The sequence below is a fragment of the Eleutherodactylus coqui genome, chromosome 7, assembly GCF_035609145.1.
Source record: "Eleutherodactylus coqui strain aEleCoq1 chromosome 7, aEleCoq1.hap1, whole genome shotgun sequence".
Lineage (NCBI taxonomy): Eukaryota > Metazoa > Chordata > Amphibia > Anura > Eleutherodactylidae > Eleutherodactylus > Eleutherodactylus coqui.
The window spans coordinates 194,791,929-194,809,334 of NC_089843.1; the positions used below are offsets into that span (position 1 = coordinate 194,791,929).

Sequence of the window (17,406 nt, forward strand, 5' to 3'; positions counted from 1 at the left end):
TGGTCGCGTGATCGCTACTATCGAATGGTTAACGGCGATTGTGTAAAAGTAAAAAAAAAGTTTAAGTTTTACATCCCATCATGTATCAGATCCGTGAGGGGAAATTACTTACCTAAGGCGATGTTCCCTGATGGGATCCTTATCCATGGACCTCTCCCTAGCTTCAGCGCAGAAGCTGAGGAGGGCCAGAGAAATTTTAAATCTCCTCGCTACTTAAGGAAGTCGAGAGCCGGCAGCAGTGATCGAGGGCCGCGGTGATCTGTCCCCAGTCACGTGATCGCCATTATCCAACAGATAACGGGGATCACGTAAAAGTTGAAGTTTATTGCTCCTTTCGGTTTGGGTCCCGTTGTGCATAGAGACATAACATTGGGGCCACAATGGATATGTTTCTGAACACGGGACAAACAGGGGTATACATTTTGGAGTGAAAGTCTTCATTCAAATTGTTTTTAAAATGACACAATTGCCAAAAAATGAGAATCGAAATTTTTTCCTTCTGCTTTGCTTAGATTCATTCAAAAAACTGTGGGGTCAAAATATGCCATACACCCCTAGATGAATTCGTTAAGAGGTCTAGTTTTCATAATGGAGTCAATTGTGTTGAGTCTATCGTTTTGGCCGCTCGAGGGCTCCCCAAGTGTGCAACCTTCAAGCAAAATGTCTGTTCTGAAAACCACCGGCTGCTCCTTTCGGTTTGGGCCCCATTATAATATTAGGGCCACAATGGGTATGTTTCTGAACACAGGACAAACAGGGGTATCCATCTTGGGGTGTAAATCTTCATTTTCATGTGCACTATAGAAAAAAATGTCTTTAAAATGACATATTTGCACAAATATGAAATTTTATTTTTTCTCCTCTAAATTGCATTAACTCCTAAGAAAAACTGTGGGGTCAAAATGCTAAATTGCCAAAATGTGAATGTACCCTAAATTCTTACATTACCACCTCTATATATTAACAGCAGAAACCAGCACTGGGCAGGGCGCAGGAATGCCAGGCATGCAGTAATTAGGCTGATCTGCAAAGTGAGAGGAAAGTCATACTCTTGCATAACTACCCAGGGCACACGCCAGAAACCTGCCTCATGGAGATGAGCCCCGCTAGGTATGAATGCTGTCTAACAGTCAGCCAGTCTTAAAATGCGCTATTACCATCACAGAAGCGCTCTTAAATGATAAATCTGTCGAAGTTTAAGACTACGTTTAGATCACTTATTAGTTTAACTTAAGCCAGAAATTGCACCCAAATTTACGATGCCATTTTGCACCAGAAAACTGTCCCAATATGTCAAAATATAAAGACAAGGTGAACATTAGGATAGATTACTCTTTGCTTACAGGTTAATGCTTTTTCTACATCACACTGTATAAGCATTACGTAGTCGGAAGTCTAGAACCTTGTTTAGGTCTAATAAGAAGAACCGATTCCTCATATATCCTGTGGGTAGGGGCAGGCACACGGGTGCACTCCAGGGCTCCACTCCTGCCCCTCTAAACACAATAAATCCATGCTGACCTAGGGCACTTTGACATGGGGCAGCTATGGCCCCTGTGCTTCCCTACAGGCGTGATAGTCGCTCAGTGAAGGAGGCAGAGCGCACTGGAGGTCTCTTCCGGCCGCCCGCCTCCCACCCCTGTGAACAGGCAGTTAGAATATACTCTTTATCTAAGAACTGAGATAGAAGACAGAGCGGAGGGGCGCGCCTCCTTAAAATAGACTATCTGAACAAGACATGGCGGAAGCAGCCAGAATGAGAAAAGAGCACATGGGAATAGCAGCCAAATTTAACAATTGGCAAGGCCGAAAAAGACATACAGAACAGTAAGCGAGGCAAAGCTCACCTCAAACTCCGAATCCAGTGTTTTCACTACAATAGAACCCAACAGGAACTGGGCAAATAGGCTCAAGGTATAAGAAAGAAAAATCAGAAGACAAAGACAAAATGGAAGAAAGAGGAAAGAGGAAAAGGAGAACAAGAAAAGGTAGAAAAATAGAAGAGGAAAAAAAGAAAGGGGGGGGGAGGGGGTATAGAACCATGGCAGGGGTGGTGGATCATACATGTGCAGTGGGCAGGCTCATTCCACCCAATCAATAATGAGAACTGAAATTCCATCCAGTAAAACAGAAGTTGTATAAAACCTTTGGAGGAATCATGCATATTAGACCAGATCCTCCACATATATGGACTGAATTTGGAAAACCACAAAAAATACAGACAGAACACATTCTCTTTTCCCCATTAAGAAAATACAGGCCCTGGCTGTCATCACCAGAAAACGTAGTATGGAATCAATGCCAGAGCAATCTCACACTGATGAAGGGGGAGAAAGGATCGGGTCCAAGCAGATCGAGCGACCTGCTACTATATGGTTAACTTGCCCCAAAAGGGCACCAAGACTAAAGAATAACAAAAAATGTGGAGAAAAGAGCCATCCCCTTCACTACAAGGTCAGCATATTCAGCTTACTCAGAGCGTGCAATACCCTATAACACACCTGACAAGACATAGTAATTAGCCTATTGGAAACGCAAACAAATAGGCATGTTGTCCTGGGAACTGGTACAAGCCGAGATCAGCCTTCAACCATAGCAGGAACCCAGTGGGAGGCTGATCTAGAGGAGTTTGCAGTAGCAAATAAGGCAAGGACAAAGCATGTCACAAAATACAGAGCCTAGACAGAGTTCTTCAAAGGCTGTCTTAGAACATAGGAGGCAGACAGCAAATAAAATTGGCGGAGTTGGATGGCTCTCCAAAGGCCCAAGGGCTGGGATTCGGGAACCAAAGCCATTGACTCCAGTGAGGGCCAATCAGGACACCCCTCCAAATAATTCTAAAGCGATTGGCCATAATCAAAGTTTGGAATATAGTATCTTCTAATCTAGGTAGAAAAGCTGGGTTACCAAGGAAGGGACAAAGAGGTGAAGGAAAGGAAGGAAAGAGGAGAATATAAGAGCATTTTTGCAGCAACCAATAATCACAACAATAGTGGAATGGTTCTTTAGCATAATTAGCTCAGTGTGTTGCTTCTGGGGCAATGGAGAAGCTTTGTTCCAGTTAGACCCAAGGTCTGGAAGAGCCCCGACAGCACCAGTCCAGCACTCTAGACAAATGGGGAGCTAAATAGTAAGATTTAAGCTCAGTAAAACTTACACCATCCATTTCTATGACCTACAAAGCATTGATCAAGCTGCCCTAGTAGGCTTACTTGCTTAAATAAAATTGTTTTAGACCAAGATCGAAGACTTGACAGAAGAAATCCAGGTTAGCTTATTATGCTTCATACCAATAGCCCGAAGAATCTCTTCCATGAAAACCCAACTGACTATCAAAGGCACTCTCAGTACTGGTTGAAGGAAGAATGAGAGAGACCTGCTGCAAGTGAGCCTTAGGAACAAAATTGAGAGTCTTAATAATAGTGTCCCGGGATTCTATACCAAAAGGCGACCGAAAGGAGAGAAGCTAGCCTAGCAGCCAAAATCTTTGTGAAGAGTTTAGTGTCGACATTAAGCAAGTCTGTAAGTAGAGCGCATAGAAGGATCCTTAACAGATTTATGGATAACAGCAATGTGCGCATGTAGAGCGTCCTTTGGGAGTGCCAATTCTTGAACATTGAATGAGGTCAGAAGAAAAGGAGATAAAATGTCAGAAAAGGCCTTATGGTATACAAGAGGAAAGCCAACCTGGAGAGTCTTTGATGGCAGCCAAGAGTTCGGTCTCAGTGATAGGATACTATCTCATCTATGCCCCCAGGTTGTAGAAAAGGCATGCCAAAGTTGCGAATGTAGGCTTGAACCCAAGCACATTAGTCATGCCATAGAGTTTCAGGATTATAGACATCAACCAACTACAATGAGGCGTAGTAGTCCTTAAATACTACAATTAGATCCACAAGGAGATGTTTACTGATTGGGTCAGGTGCTATTTCAGGGATATACATTCCAGTTTGCTGGTATCTCAGAGCTTTAGCGAGAGACCTACTACATTTGTTGCCATTCTCGTAGCAGTGGTGATAACATTTAGCCAAAGTGGTCTTGGATTTATGGATAAGCAGAGCATGCAGTACATCTGGTTTTTGAAAGAGAGGAGTGAATATCTGTCATGGCGGGGGGCTTATATTGCGTTTCCTGACTAGCGATTTCAGCTAGAAGCTGCAAGACAGCCTGCCCATTCGCTCTCGAGGTAGGTACCATATTTAATCAGCACACCTCTGACCACACATTTATGAGCTTGCCATAGAACGCAGGGATTAGAAACAGCTGGCACTTTAAGAGCACAGTAGTCAGTAAGAGACTGCTTAATATTTTTAGAGACCGCAGTATCGTTCAAGAGGGTAGTGCTCAATTTCCACTGCCACTGATGGGAAAGAGGCTGGGCAAGTACAATGAGAACCCAACTGAGAGCATGGTCAGAAAAGGTGATATTATCAATCTGAGTGGCGCATAATATAGGAATTATGCCCTACCGTTAATTCTGTTTCCTTGAGTCCATCATGACAGCACTACTGGAGGATGCCCTTCGGCCTCTGCAAGGACAGGAAGACGAAGAGTTTAAAAGGCCCCTTTCTCCCACCCACTCCAGTATTTTCTAAAATGCTACAACAAATACAGAAGGAACCTATTAGACTAAGGGCGGCTTCACATGGACGTATTTCCGCACGCAATATGCTCTGAATAGAACTTATGGATTTCAATGGTTCCTTCACATGCTCGTATTTTCAGCTGCGTAAAAAAGATAGAAACGTGATTTATCATTCTGCGCATTTGGAAGGGGGTGCGCAAGTGCATGCGCAATATCCAAGGAGATGCGTGAAACACTGTGTAATTCCAATGGAAAAAGAACACATATGGAACTAATTAGCCATTTTAATCAGTGAGCTTGTTTACGAGTGCAAATGAACATGCCCTGTGGGCAGAAAAAGTAAAGTCCGCTCATACGCATGTAAAGCCTCATTCGTGGCGCAAAAAAAGTTGCACTAAGGAGCGCAAAAAAGCTGTTCTAAATCAAATCTATTCATTACATCTCAGGGCCCTTTTTTATAGCGATAATAGTTCTGGCCTGTACCGCCTCCATTGACAGTAATCAGGCAGTTGTTCATAAGGGATCATTACTGAGCTCTGCTATTGGCTCTGGCCCCTGTGGCGTCTCATAAAGCGGACGTGAAACTGGGGCTGCAGCAGGACACAGCAGGAGTGGGGAGAGACGACTGTATGCTTACTAAGTTATTGCATGGAGAAGGGGTTGTACTGAGAAGGAGTTGTACTGAGATATTACAACTCGGTCAACCCCTTTAGCAATTAACACACTGGATCGTCTGTAAAATGCATACATTGACTATGTTGTCAGGACTTTCCAGCATGAGCTATTTTATACTGAATCTCACCCCTTCACACAACCCTGAGTGGACATATACCAGTTTATCAACACTGGGGTAATAGGCTGAACTGGATGGACATGTCTTCTTTTTCAGTCTTACATACTATGTTAGTATTGGGCCATGATAATTTCCTTAGAGGGACAAGATCATGTCGCACACAAGTGATAAAAACAGTCCTGCAGAATCTTCAATCCTGGATGTAGCCAAATTGTGAAGGTGTAACATTCATCCTAGTCTAGAGCAATCCAAATTCATGGGACTGATTGTGTATGCACCCTTCTCCTTCCTTCTCAATTATATTTGTGTTGCCCTAATATGTTGCTGCAGAAGCAACATACTGGGTTGATGAGGGAAATGCTGTGGATATAGTATATCTTGACTTTAGTAAAGCCTTTCACAAAGTATCTCATATCATACTTATTGAAAAAAATGACCAAATATGGGATTGGCAAGACAACTGTTAGGTGGATTCACAACTGGCTGAGTAATCGTATTCAAAGAGTGGTCATAAATGGCTGCACATCTAAGTGGAAGAATGTATCAAGTGGGGTACCACAAGGCTCTGTCCTAGGCCAAGTGTTGTTTAACATTTTTATAAATGATCTGGAGGAGGAAATTGATGGGAAACTGATCAAATTTGCAGACGACACAAAGCTAGGAGGGATAGCTAACACTAGGGAAGAGAGAGGATTCAAAAAGATCTAGAAAAGCTTGAACAGTGGAAGGCGACTAACAGAATGGTATTTAACAAGGAGAAATGCAAAGTTCTACATCTGGGCAACAAAAATGAAAAAAGCACATACAGAATTAGAGGAATTGGGCTAAGTAACAGCACATGTGAAAACACTTGAGTATAGTAATCGATCATAGACTGAACATGAGTCAACAATGTGATGCAGCAGCCAAAAAGGCAAACACAATTCTGGGATGTATTAAGAGAAGCATAGAGTCTAGATGACAGGAGGTAATTATGCCCCTCTACTCTTCCTTAGGCAGACCTCATCTGGAATACTGTGTCCAGTTCTGGGCACCCCACTTAAAAAAAACAAAAACATTGACATACTGGAGCAAGATCAGAGAAGAGCTACCAGGATTGTGAGTGGTCTGCAAATCATGTGGAACCTATGTGGAATAGTTAGAGGATCTGGGAATCTTTAGCTTGGAAAAAAGAAGAAGGCTGAGAGGAGACTTAATAGCTGCCTACAAATATCTGAAGGGCTGTCACAGTGCAGAGGGAAGAGCCCTATTCTCATTTGCACAAAGAAAGACAAGAAGCAATGGGATGAAACTGACAGGGAGGAGACACATTAGATATTAGACAGTGAGGGTGATCAATGCGTGGAACAGGTTGCCATGGGAAGTGGTGAGTTCTCCTTTAATGGAAGTCTTCATAGGTTGTACAGACATCTGTCTGGGATGATTTAGTGAATCCTGCACTGAGCAGGGGGTTGAACCCGATGACCCTGGAGAACTTGATGACCCCAGAAGTCCCTTCCAACTCTACCATTCTATGAGCTTTTGGACAGACAGGGAGGAATTGGGCTAAGCAGCAGCACATGTGAAAAAGACTTGAGAGAAGCATAGAGTCTAGATCACGTGAGGTAATTATCCCCCTCTACTCTTCCTTAGGCAGACCTCATCTGGAATACTGTGTCCAGTTATAGGCACCCCACTTTAAAAAAAGACATAGACAAACTAGAGCAAGTTCAGAGAAGAGTTACCAAGATGGTGAGCGGTCTACAAATCATGGCCTATGAGGAACAGTTAAAGGATCTGGGAATGTTTAGCTTGCAAAAACAAATGGCTGAGAGGCGACTTAATAGTTGTCCACAAATATTTGAAGGGCTTTCACAGTTCAGAAGGTTCAGCCCAGTACTGTTGTATCTTGTCTCCACCAGAATGATGGGTGGAGACCTAGTGACACACAGTATCCGCCCAGTTAATGCCCCCAAGCTTCTGATTGGCTAGGGTGGCTTATTGGCATTTGGGTGAGGATGAGTGTTAGGGTAAGGATGCGGCCCCTGCAATTTATGCGCGCCCCCCCCCCCCCTCCTTAAGGCAGTGATAGTACGATAGTAATGTTAATACGGGGACACCTAGGTTGGTTCCCAGAGATATCTTGGCTCCATGATGTTTATTAAGGGAAAATCTCTTAATAAGGGTAATTAGTCATGTGGAGCTCCTAGCCCAACTTTACGACTAAGATACCAGTGTGCCCTGGGCTTATTCCTTCATGCTCTCCCAGTTTGTAAGGAGCTCTACAGGGATTAGGCGGTGAAGTAGAGCAGTGCCACAATACACTGAATGAGCACTAGAACCAGCGGTGGTGCAGCCTGTCTTGTCTGGCGGACAGCTTCCACCAGGTGTTGTTGAAATTAAACAAAATGTTCTATGTGGGACTGTTACATTGATATAAGGAGCCTGTAATGATGGCGCCACCTGTCTCTGGATGTTGGACTATGAAACAGTTGGGGCTATTCGTGCTTGTCGGACAATCAGACAATCCTCTTTACTGGGGGGTCTGTCAGGGGTCCCTATCCACTGGTTCCAACACCTTTAACAGTCTGGTCAGACACTCCTCTCTACTGGTGGTCTGTCGGGGGCATCCTGAGTCCGGTCACTTTGTGTGCCCTCATGCATTCACTAGTCCCAACACCCCATAACAGTCTGGTAAGACGGTCCTCTCTACTGGTGGTCTGTAAGGGGCGTTCTGATCCCGGTCACCTTGTGTGCCCCCATCCACTGGTCCCAACACCTCCTAACAGTCTGGTCAGAATGGCAGGTGGAGGACAATGCATCGATATGACCATCCAGCTTCTCAAATCCCAGTAATGCGCCCCTCTCAGACTCTGGTAACAGGGTGAAATCTCTTCTCTGCGTTGTAGAGGCGTCTAGTGGTCAACAAACTCTACACAAGCGGAAGAAGAGGTCACTCCAGACAAGCAGACCCTGATAGCCTTCTGTAGGCCAAGGGGGGAACCACTATTAGGGCCTCCGGTGACAAGACCGTTCATCTAATCACACCACAACTCTCATCGTCTGCATATCTGCCTGAGATTGAACTGCAGGACGAGTTTTGCAGCAAAACGACAGCTTCTTCTGGGGGTGCAATTGTTTTTGAGAAAGTGTATTTTGGGGGCAACCGTGGATTAGGATGTCCGTCGGGGGCAACCGTGGATTAGGATGTCCGTCGGGGGCAACCGTGGATTAGGATGTCCGTCGGGGGCAACCGTGGATTAGGATGTCCGTCGGGGGCAACCGTGGATTAGGATGTCCGTCGGGGGCAACCGTGGATTAGGATGTCCGTCGGGGGCAACAGTGGATGATGTCCGTCGGGGGCAACAGTGGATTATGATGTCCGTCGGGGGCAACAGTGGATTATGATGTCCGTCGGGGGCAACAGTGGATTATGATGTCCGTCGGGGGCAACAGTGGATTATGATGTCCGTCGGGGGCAACAGTGGATTATGATGTCCGTCGGGGGCAACAGTGGATTATGATGTCCGTCGGGGGCAACAGTGGATTATGATGTCCGTCGGGGGCAACAGTGGATTAAGATGTCCGTCGGGGGCAACAGTGGATTATGATGTCCGTCGGGGGCAACAGTGGATTATGATGTCCGTCGGGGGCAACAGTGGATTATGATGTCCGTCGGGGGCAACAGTGGATTATGATGTCCGTCGGGGGCAACAGTGGATTATGATGTCCGTCGGGGGCAACAGTGGATTATGATGTCCGTCGGGGGCAACAGTGGATTATGATGTCCGTCGGGGGCAACAGTGGATTATGATGTCCGTCGGGGGCAACAGTGGATTATGATGCCCTTCGGGGGCAACAGTGGATTAAGATGTCCGTCGGGGGCAACAGTGGATTAAGATGTCCGTCGGGGGCAACAGTGGATTATGATGTCCGTCGGGGGCAACAGTGGATTATGATGTCCGTCGGGGGCAACAGTGGATTATGATGTCCGTCGGGGGCAACAGTGGATTATGATGTCCGTCGGGGGCAACAGTGGATTATGATGTACGTCGGGGGCAACAGTGGACTATGATGTACGTCGGGGGCAACAGTGGACTATGATGTACGTCAGGGGCAACAGTGTTTGCTACAATTTATTTTGAGAAGCACAGTTATTTGTGCCTTTTCAGATGTCACAAGCTGACTTATTATTTTCAGGGGAGCAGAAGATGCCTGGGACATAAACACTGCAGAAGGAAGAACTAGTTGGACAAGTCATGAAGGTTCGGATCAGATGAGGTAGAGAAGGGACAAGTCCAGAGGATGTCACCTGTGAGTCACTCTGTGTCACTGTGGATTCTGCTCTGACTGCATCATATTAGTATGGTGTTCAGCATTCCAAACTGCAAAACTACAACTCCCAGCATTTCCTTACCAGTGTTCAGAAGCTGTAGTCTTACATGGCGAAACCTTCTGCAGCACATGATACCAGAGGATTATTTCAGGCATAGCCACATTATATGGTGTCACTCAAATTGTTGCAACCCATATAACACAGTTAACACACTTTAACCTTATAGTAAATGAGGTCTAAAAAAAAAAATTAAGAAACAATGCAATAAACTGCAAGGACCTGCATAAAAGCTGGAGCCAGTCCGGCTGCTATTTGCTCATTCAACTTGGTGTTCGATGATTAACCCCTTAAGGACCAGGCTGTTTCCTGCCTTAAGGACCAGACACTTTAGGGGTTTTACCCATGTGGCGGTTTTACTGCTCTATTTTTTTTCCTTTAGCTACCAAAATAATTTTTGCTGCGTTTTTTTCCGTGACATATAGGGCAATTTTTTTATATCTTTTTTACTGACTTTTTTTTCCATTTTTTAGTTTTATTGTGGGTAAAATGATTTTTTTAACATTTATAATTTTTAAAAATTATTTTTATATTTACACTAAAATAAAGTATAGGAATGGGTTCCTCTATTTGTTTCGGACATTTTGATATATAGTATGTATGGGTTTGGTTTACAGGGTGCATACGGCGACGGTTTTTGTTGGCGTCTGCTTTGTGTTATTCCCTTTCTTATGTATGTATCGTTGTTTTATTCTGTTGTTTTGTTTTACTTATGTATGTAATTGTGTTTTTTACTATCTATGTCCTCCATGACGTCATATAAGACCTCTGGGGGACATTCACATATTTTTTTTTCTTCCTTTATTTGACACTCTCCCACTGTAGCTGGGGCGTCCATAGGAGCCCTAGTTGCAGGTGAAAGCAACCCCTGTAGTGACATTAGTCACCTGCAGAGCTGCCAGGGTCTAAGTCTGACCCTCCAGCTCTGCAGTAGCAGGGAATCCCAGGTCACATGACCCCCGAGGCTCCCATAGTGAAAGTACATGTTACTTTCACTTTGCCCATACAGTGCTCATTGAGCACTGTATATCGGGGAAGCAGAAGGCAGAAAGGGTTAAAAACCCCTCCTGCCTTCTGCTCCAGGTTATCAGCTGTCACTAACAGCTGATAACCCGTTCTTGCCTCTGACTGATTGCAGAGGGCAGGAGATTTAAAGCACCGCCGTAATTTTACTATCGGCGGTCCTCTAAGCCCAGGACCAGCCGCCGTAAATTTACTGTGGCTGGTCCTAAACGGGTTAAAGGTCCATTTACACAGGACTAATGTCGAGCAAACTATGCCTGACACTCGTCTTGTGTCTCCGCGCTCCTGCACTGGAGCTAGCAGAGCTGTCTCACTCACAAAACAGCTAGCAGGGGGGCGGTGCAGTGCAGGAGATTTCTCTTCTCTCGCTACCCCACAACCCTCCATTGAGATACACAGCGGCTGTTCACTACTGAACAGCCGCTATTTAAACTGAGCGATGAGCTCATCGTTGATGCAGCATAAAAGATCAGCGATGAGTTCATCGCCCATCATTCAGTTTAAACAGCTGTGTTATGTGAATGGAGAGGGGCGGGGAAGCGAGAGGAGAGAAATCTCCTGCACTGTCCTCTGTAAATGGACCTTTAAGGTTAATGTTTTCTTCTTCTTCTACGGTAGCAGTAGTTGCATAAATCTTACTGTTTGTTGCCTCACATTCCCATTTGTTGATTAATGATGGATTTCCCCATCTACTGCCTCTGTGCAGTCCCCCGGGAACCCTGCAGGCTCTGAACTTCCCACCCGGATGTAATGTGTTCCTGGCAGATCCTCGTTGGTTCCCTGTAAGCAGCTTTAAGGCTCCATCTACATGGAGCAATTTATCGTTTGAATGAGCGAATGATGCTCGCGTTCGATGGTGCCGCTCGTTGGTAGATACATCTCTCACATTCACAGCACCAGTAAATGATCAACAATCGCTGTTTACACGCAGCGATGTGGACACCAGCCGTGACGTGGATGCCTGCAGAAAATAGACAAATGAGTAGCCAACTAATTCTCGTTTGGCGCCTAATTGTTGGGCGTGTTTACGCTGAATGAGTATCATATTAATCACACGATCCAATGGTTTTTTTTGAAGAATCGTTCCGTGTGAAAGGGCCCTAAAGAGAGTAGGAGGTTCTTGTACATACGGTCTATCAAAAAGACCAAAACCGTCTCTAGCTTCACTAAGGGCCTTTTTACACGATTATCTAATTAAGGGATGGAGTGAAAGAGATAATTGTTCAGGATAAACGCAGCCAATGGTCAAACGACGGGTGATAGTTTGTTCACTTCTCATTCGTTCTTAAGCAGGCATAAAATCATGTGACTATCGGCCCGAGTAATTAGGCAACCATTCATCTAGGGATGACGGCCCGTCTACTCTGAGGAGACCCCGGCACGCTCCACCTCCAGTCAGCAATTACCCCTTCCGCGTGAAAGCGACAATCCGTAGGACGGCCGTCAGGTGCTGAAACCATCTAATCCTGCCGATAAGAAGCCAACATATCCAACTAGAACAAAACTGCGAGACGGACCTCAGTAATGTGTCTGCAGAGAAAGCGCCAAAGCAAGGGACAAACAAGAGTGCGATTAGTTAGTACACCATGTTAAATTACCAAGAGAAGCACACACCATGTTAAATTACCAAGAGAAGCACAATAATACAACCAATGTGTCTGCAGCAGGGAGTACCAACCTGCAGATCATACATATGGTGCCTGAAACACAGTTACCGGCCACATCGGGCGCCACATACAAAATACTCAACGGTCTTCCCGTCACCCTTCTAGATCATGTTTGTACACCATCGCATCTGGTCAGTGATGGTGAAGTAATACAAGTCCTTCCAGGAGCACATCTGTAGGACCGACACTCCTTATGTGCTATTATGCCCTTCAGGATGGCAAAGAAGCAGGGTACCCGACCCGACATGGGTGATCCCAAAATATTATCCCTCTTATAGGGACCCTGGGATGTCCCTAGAGACCAGTAGTGGTGCAACTTCTAGAAGAGGATATATAAACCTCACTTCTATTCTATTGACCCCTTCCAAAGTTTTGCTAAGAGGGCCAGTGATATGTGCAAGTGGTAAACATAGTGTGATTGTTCTCAGTGAGAGAAGCCAAGTCATCTCGTAGATATGATAGCTTTTAATGGCTAACAAAAATACATGATGTTACAGCGAGCTTTCGGATTCTTCTACCGACCCTTCATCAGGATATAATGAAGTAACATCATGTATTTTTATTAGCCATTAAAAAGGTCTCATATCTACAAGATGACTTGGCTTCTCTCACTGAGAACAATCACACTTTGCTCTACTGGTGACACCGGACCACACCTTATTTTAGTGGTGAACAAAGAGTGTTATATGTAAATATTATACAGGAGCCAGTGAAAAAAAGATAAAGAAAACCAATGTTGGGGGGGGGGGGGGGGGGGGGGGGACATAGAGCAAAAGAAAAGCAGAAAAAAAACAGAAGGTGAAGGAGTATAAAAATATTATATTACACATACACACATAAACCTCTCTTGGGCCGGGCTCACCTGACCATATAGCATATAGGAATAGCGTATTACGTGGGCTCTGTACACCCATGTGATATGTGGTGGCTGGCAGGCAATCATTGCACTGCGTCTCACGCAGTTCTGCTCACATGTCAGGATTGTGTAATCCGTGACCACAAATAGAATACGGCATGTTCTATTATGCCACGTACATTTGCAAAATAGAGCCCTTCCAAGGAAATTGCATGAGATTTGTGCGTTGCGAGACGTAGAGATCTCGCAGGAATACGAGCCACGTTCTTTAGAATGGCGTCAAATACACGCCGATCTTTCCATGTTCCTTGGGATAAGGCTGCAGGACGACAGGCCCTCTGATCACCAGGGATATAACTGCTCCAGGGAGAAGGGGAGCGCCGGGCGGGCTAGACAGGTCCTAGTGGTGGGGGATTCAATTATGAGGGGGACAGAGAGGGCAATCTGCCATAAAGACCGGGATCGTCGAACAGTGTGTTGTCTTCCTGGCGCTCCAGTTCGACACATCACACATCAGATTGACAGGTTACTGGGAGGGCTGGTAAGGGACCAAGGGGTCATGGTGCACGTTGGCATCAATGAACAAATTAGAGGTCAGTGGAGGGCCCTCAAAATGATTTCAGGAACCTAGGATACAATCTTGGGGCGAGGACCTCCAGGGTAGTTTTCTCGGAAATACCACCTGCACCAAAAGCCACACTACAAAGACAAAGGGAGCTTAGGGAGGTAAACAAGTGGCTCCAGAGTTGGTGATAAGAAGGATGTCCGCAGGGGCCACTCGCCGCTGATGTCCCGGTCCGCAGCAATCGCTTGCCGCTGTTGTCATGGTCCACGGGGGTCGCTCGCCCGTTATGTCACAGTCCACGGGGGTCGCTCGCCCGTTATGTCACAGTCCACGGGGGTCGCTCGCCCGTTATGTCACAGTCCACGGGGGTCGCTCGCCCGTTATGTCACAGTCCACGGGGGTCGCTCGCCCGTTATGTCACAGTCCACGGGGGTCGCTCGCCCGTTATGTCACAGTCCACGGGGGTCGCTCGCCCGTTATGTCACAGTCCACGGGGGTCGCTCGCCCGTTATGTCACAGTCCACGGGGGTCGCTCGCCCGTTATGTCACAGTCCACGGGGGTCGCTCGCCCGTTATGTCACAGTCCACGGGGGTCGCTCGCCCGTTATGTCACAGTCCACGGGGGTCGCTCGCCCGTGATGTCACAGTCCACGGGGGTCGCTCGCCCGTGATGTCACAGTCCACGGGGGTCGCTCGCCCGTGATGTCACAGTCCACGGGGGTCGCTCGCCCGTGATGTCACAGTCCATGGGGGGGGGGGGGGGTGTCACAGTCCGCGGGGGTCGCTGATGTCACAGTCCGCGGGGGTCGCTGATGTCACAGTCCGCGGGGGTCGCTGATGTCACAGTCCGCGGGGGTCGCTGATGTCACAGTCCGCGGGGGTCGCTGATGTCACAGTCCGCGGGGGTCGCTGATGTCACAGTCCGCGGGGGTCGCTGATGTCACAGTCCGCGGGGGTCGCTCGTCGCTGATGTCACAGTCCGCGGGGGTCACTCGTCGCTGATGTCAAAGTCCGCGGGGGTCGCTCATTGCTGATGTCACAGTCCCCGGGGGTCGCTCGTCGCTGATGTCACAGTCCCTAGGAGTCGCTCGTCGCTGATGTCACAGTCCGCGGGGTCACTCGTCGCTGATGTCACAGTCCGCGGGGGTCATTGATGTCACAGTCCACAGGGTCGCTCGTTGCTGATGTCACAGTCCCCGGGGGTCGCTGATGCCACAGTCCGCGGGGTCGCTCGTCGCTGATGCCACAGTCCGCGGGGTCGCTCGTCGCTGATGCCACAGTCCGCGGGGTCGCTGAGGCCACAGTCCGCGGGGTCGCTCGTCGCTGAGGCCACAGTCCGCGGGGTCGCTCGTCGCTGATGTCACAGTCCGCGGGGGTCATTGATGTCACAGTCCACAGGGTCGCTCGTTGCTGATGTCACAGTCCCCGGGGGTCGCTGATGTCAGTCCGCGGGGTCGCTCGTCGCTGATGCCACAGTCCGCGGGGTCGCTCGTCGCTGAGGCCACAGTCCGCGGGGTCGCTCGTCGCTGAGGCCACAGTCCGCGGGGTCGCTCGTCGCTGAGGCCACAGTCCGCGGGGTCGCTCGTCGCTGAGGCCACAGTCCGCGGGGTCGCTCGTCGCTAAGGCCACAGTCCGCGGGGTCGCTCGTCGCTAAGGCCACAGTCCGCGGGGTCGCTCGTCGCTGAGGCCACAGTCCGCGGGGTCGCTCGTCGCTGAGGCCACAGTCCGCGGGGTCGCTCGTCGCTGATGCCACAGTCCGCGGGGTCGCTCGTCGCTGATGTCACAGTCCGCGAGGGTCGCTCGTCGCTGATGTCACAGTCCGCGGGGGTCGCTCGTCGCTGATGTCACAGTCCGCGGGGGTCGCTCGTCGCTGATGTCACAGTCCGCGGGGGTCGCTCGTCGCTGATGTCACAGTCCGCGGGGGTCGCTCGTCGCTGATGTCACAGTCCGCGGGGGTCGCTCGTCGCTGATGTCACAGTCCGCAGGGTCGCTCGTCGCTGATGTCACAGTCCGCGGTGTCGCTGATGTGACAGTCCGCGGGGTGGCTCGTCGCTGATGTCACAGTCCCTGGGGGTGGCTCGTCGCTGATGTCACAGTCCGCGGGGGTCACTCGTCGCTGATGTCACAGTCCGCGGAGTCGCTCGTCGCTGATGTCACAGTCCACGGGGGGCGCTCGTCGCTGATGTCCCAGTCCGCGGGGTCGCTCGTCGCTGATGTCACAGTCCGCGGGGGTCGCTCGTCGCTGATGTCACAGTCCCCGGGGGTCGCTGATGTCACAGTCCGCAGGGTCGCTTGTCGCTGATGTCACAGTCCGCGGGGTCGCTCGTCGCTGATGTCACAGTCCGCGGGGTCTCTCATGTCACAGTCCGCGGGGTCGCTCGTCGCTGATGTCACAGTCCGCGGGGTCGCTCGTCGCTGATGTCACAGTCCGCGGGGGTCGCTCTTCGGGGTCGCTCAGTCTGCCTGATGGTAACAGGAGGGTCCGGTTTCACCCGACGATCCGCCGAGCAGCGGCCGGGATTATACTACATGGAATAAACGAGTTACCGGTCGTTGGACCGTCGGCCGCGATGACACCGATTATTCGTCATTTCACCGGGTTGTCGGGCGGGATGGGGCGGCACACACCCGCCTTACCTGTCACACCCGCCGGGACCTGCCGCCGTCTCCGGGGACTTGGGCATCCACCTGCCGGGGTCAGCGGGAAGCGGAAGCACGGAGGCGGAGCACTTCCGGCGACAGAGCCCGAATCACCTGAGTAGACCTGCCGAGCGCCGTGCCCGGGTAACGGCCGGGAGGAGGGGGGCACCGGGGCAGCGAGACCCCTCCTCCTCCCCACGGACACCCGGGAGGACAGGGACCCCAGGACACCGCGACCCCCTCCCCCAGGGAGGACGGGAACCCCGTGGCCCCAAGGACATCGCAACCCCCCTGTGACATAATGGCTGCCTGCGATAGTTCTAGAGGAAACCTAGATGTTGTGTTCTTGGGGTCTTGTCCCTCCGGGGGTCTCCGGTGGTGGGAATCATGAGGCTGTGTTCTAGGGAGCGTTTACACATTACAATTCTGTTGTGAGGTTGACCACTAATGGTTGTGTGAGCGCGCCAGAAATGGGAGAGGAGGCGTTCGCTGCGGAGATATAACAATCATCAGGTGTGACTGCGCCAGAAACGGGAGAGGAGGCGTTCGCTGCTCGTTCGTCTACGTAGATATAACAATCATCACATGTGACCGCGCCGGCGGCAGGAGAGGAGGCAGTCGCCGCTTGTTCGTCTGCGCAGATATAACAATCGCCACGTGTAAAGAGCAACCATCTCGTCGCTCACACCCGCTGGGACGGAGGATGAACTCTGACATTTGCTCACAAATGGAAACAATAAATTGCTCCGTGTATCAAACCCGGGGCCGCCGCCACAACAGGGTCCACACGCAGAAGGCGCGGCTCTCCACGGAGAACGCAACGCCAGCACAGGGAGCTGCTGCCATCTTGGATTCTGAGCTCCGACACCCTCAGAGATAGAATAGGAGGTCCCCAGCATAGTGCC

General features: G+C 49.1%; 1 protein-coding gene across 1 annotated transcript in view; it reads right to left on the bottom strand.

The window, feature by feature from the left end:
* The window catches only part of ARHGEF18 (Rho/Rac guanine nucleotide exchange factor 18), an 87,887-nt gene extending 71,354 nt beyond the window's left edge, over positions 1-16,533 (bottom strand). The window contains exons 1-2 of the mRNA XM_066574201.1: positions 16,499-16,533; positions 4,470-4,529 (exon numbers count right to left, since the gene is read on the bottom strand). The gene's annotated coding sequence lies outside the window, so the exon portion shown is untranslated. The remainder of the gene's footprint in view (positions 1-4,469; positions 4,530-16,498) is intronic.
* Positions 16,534-17,406: the final 873 nt, after the last annotated feature.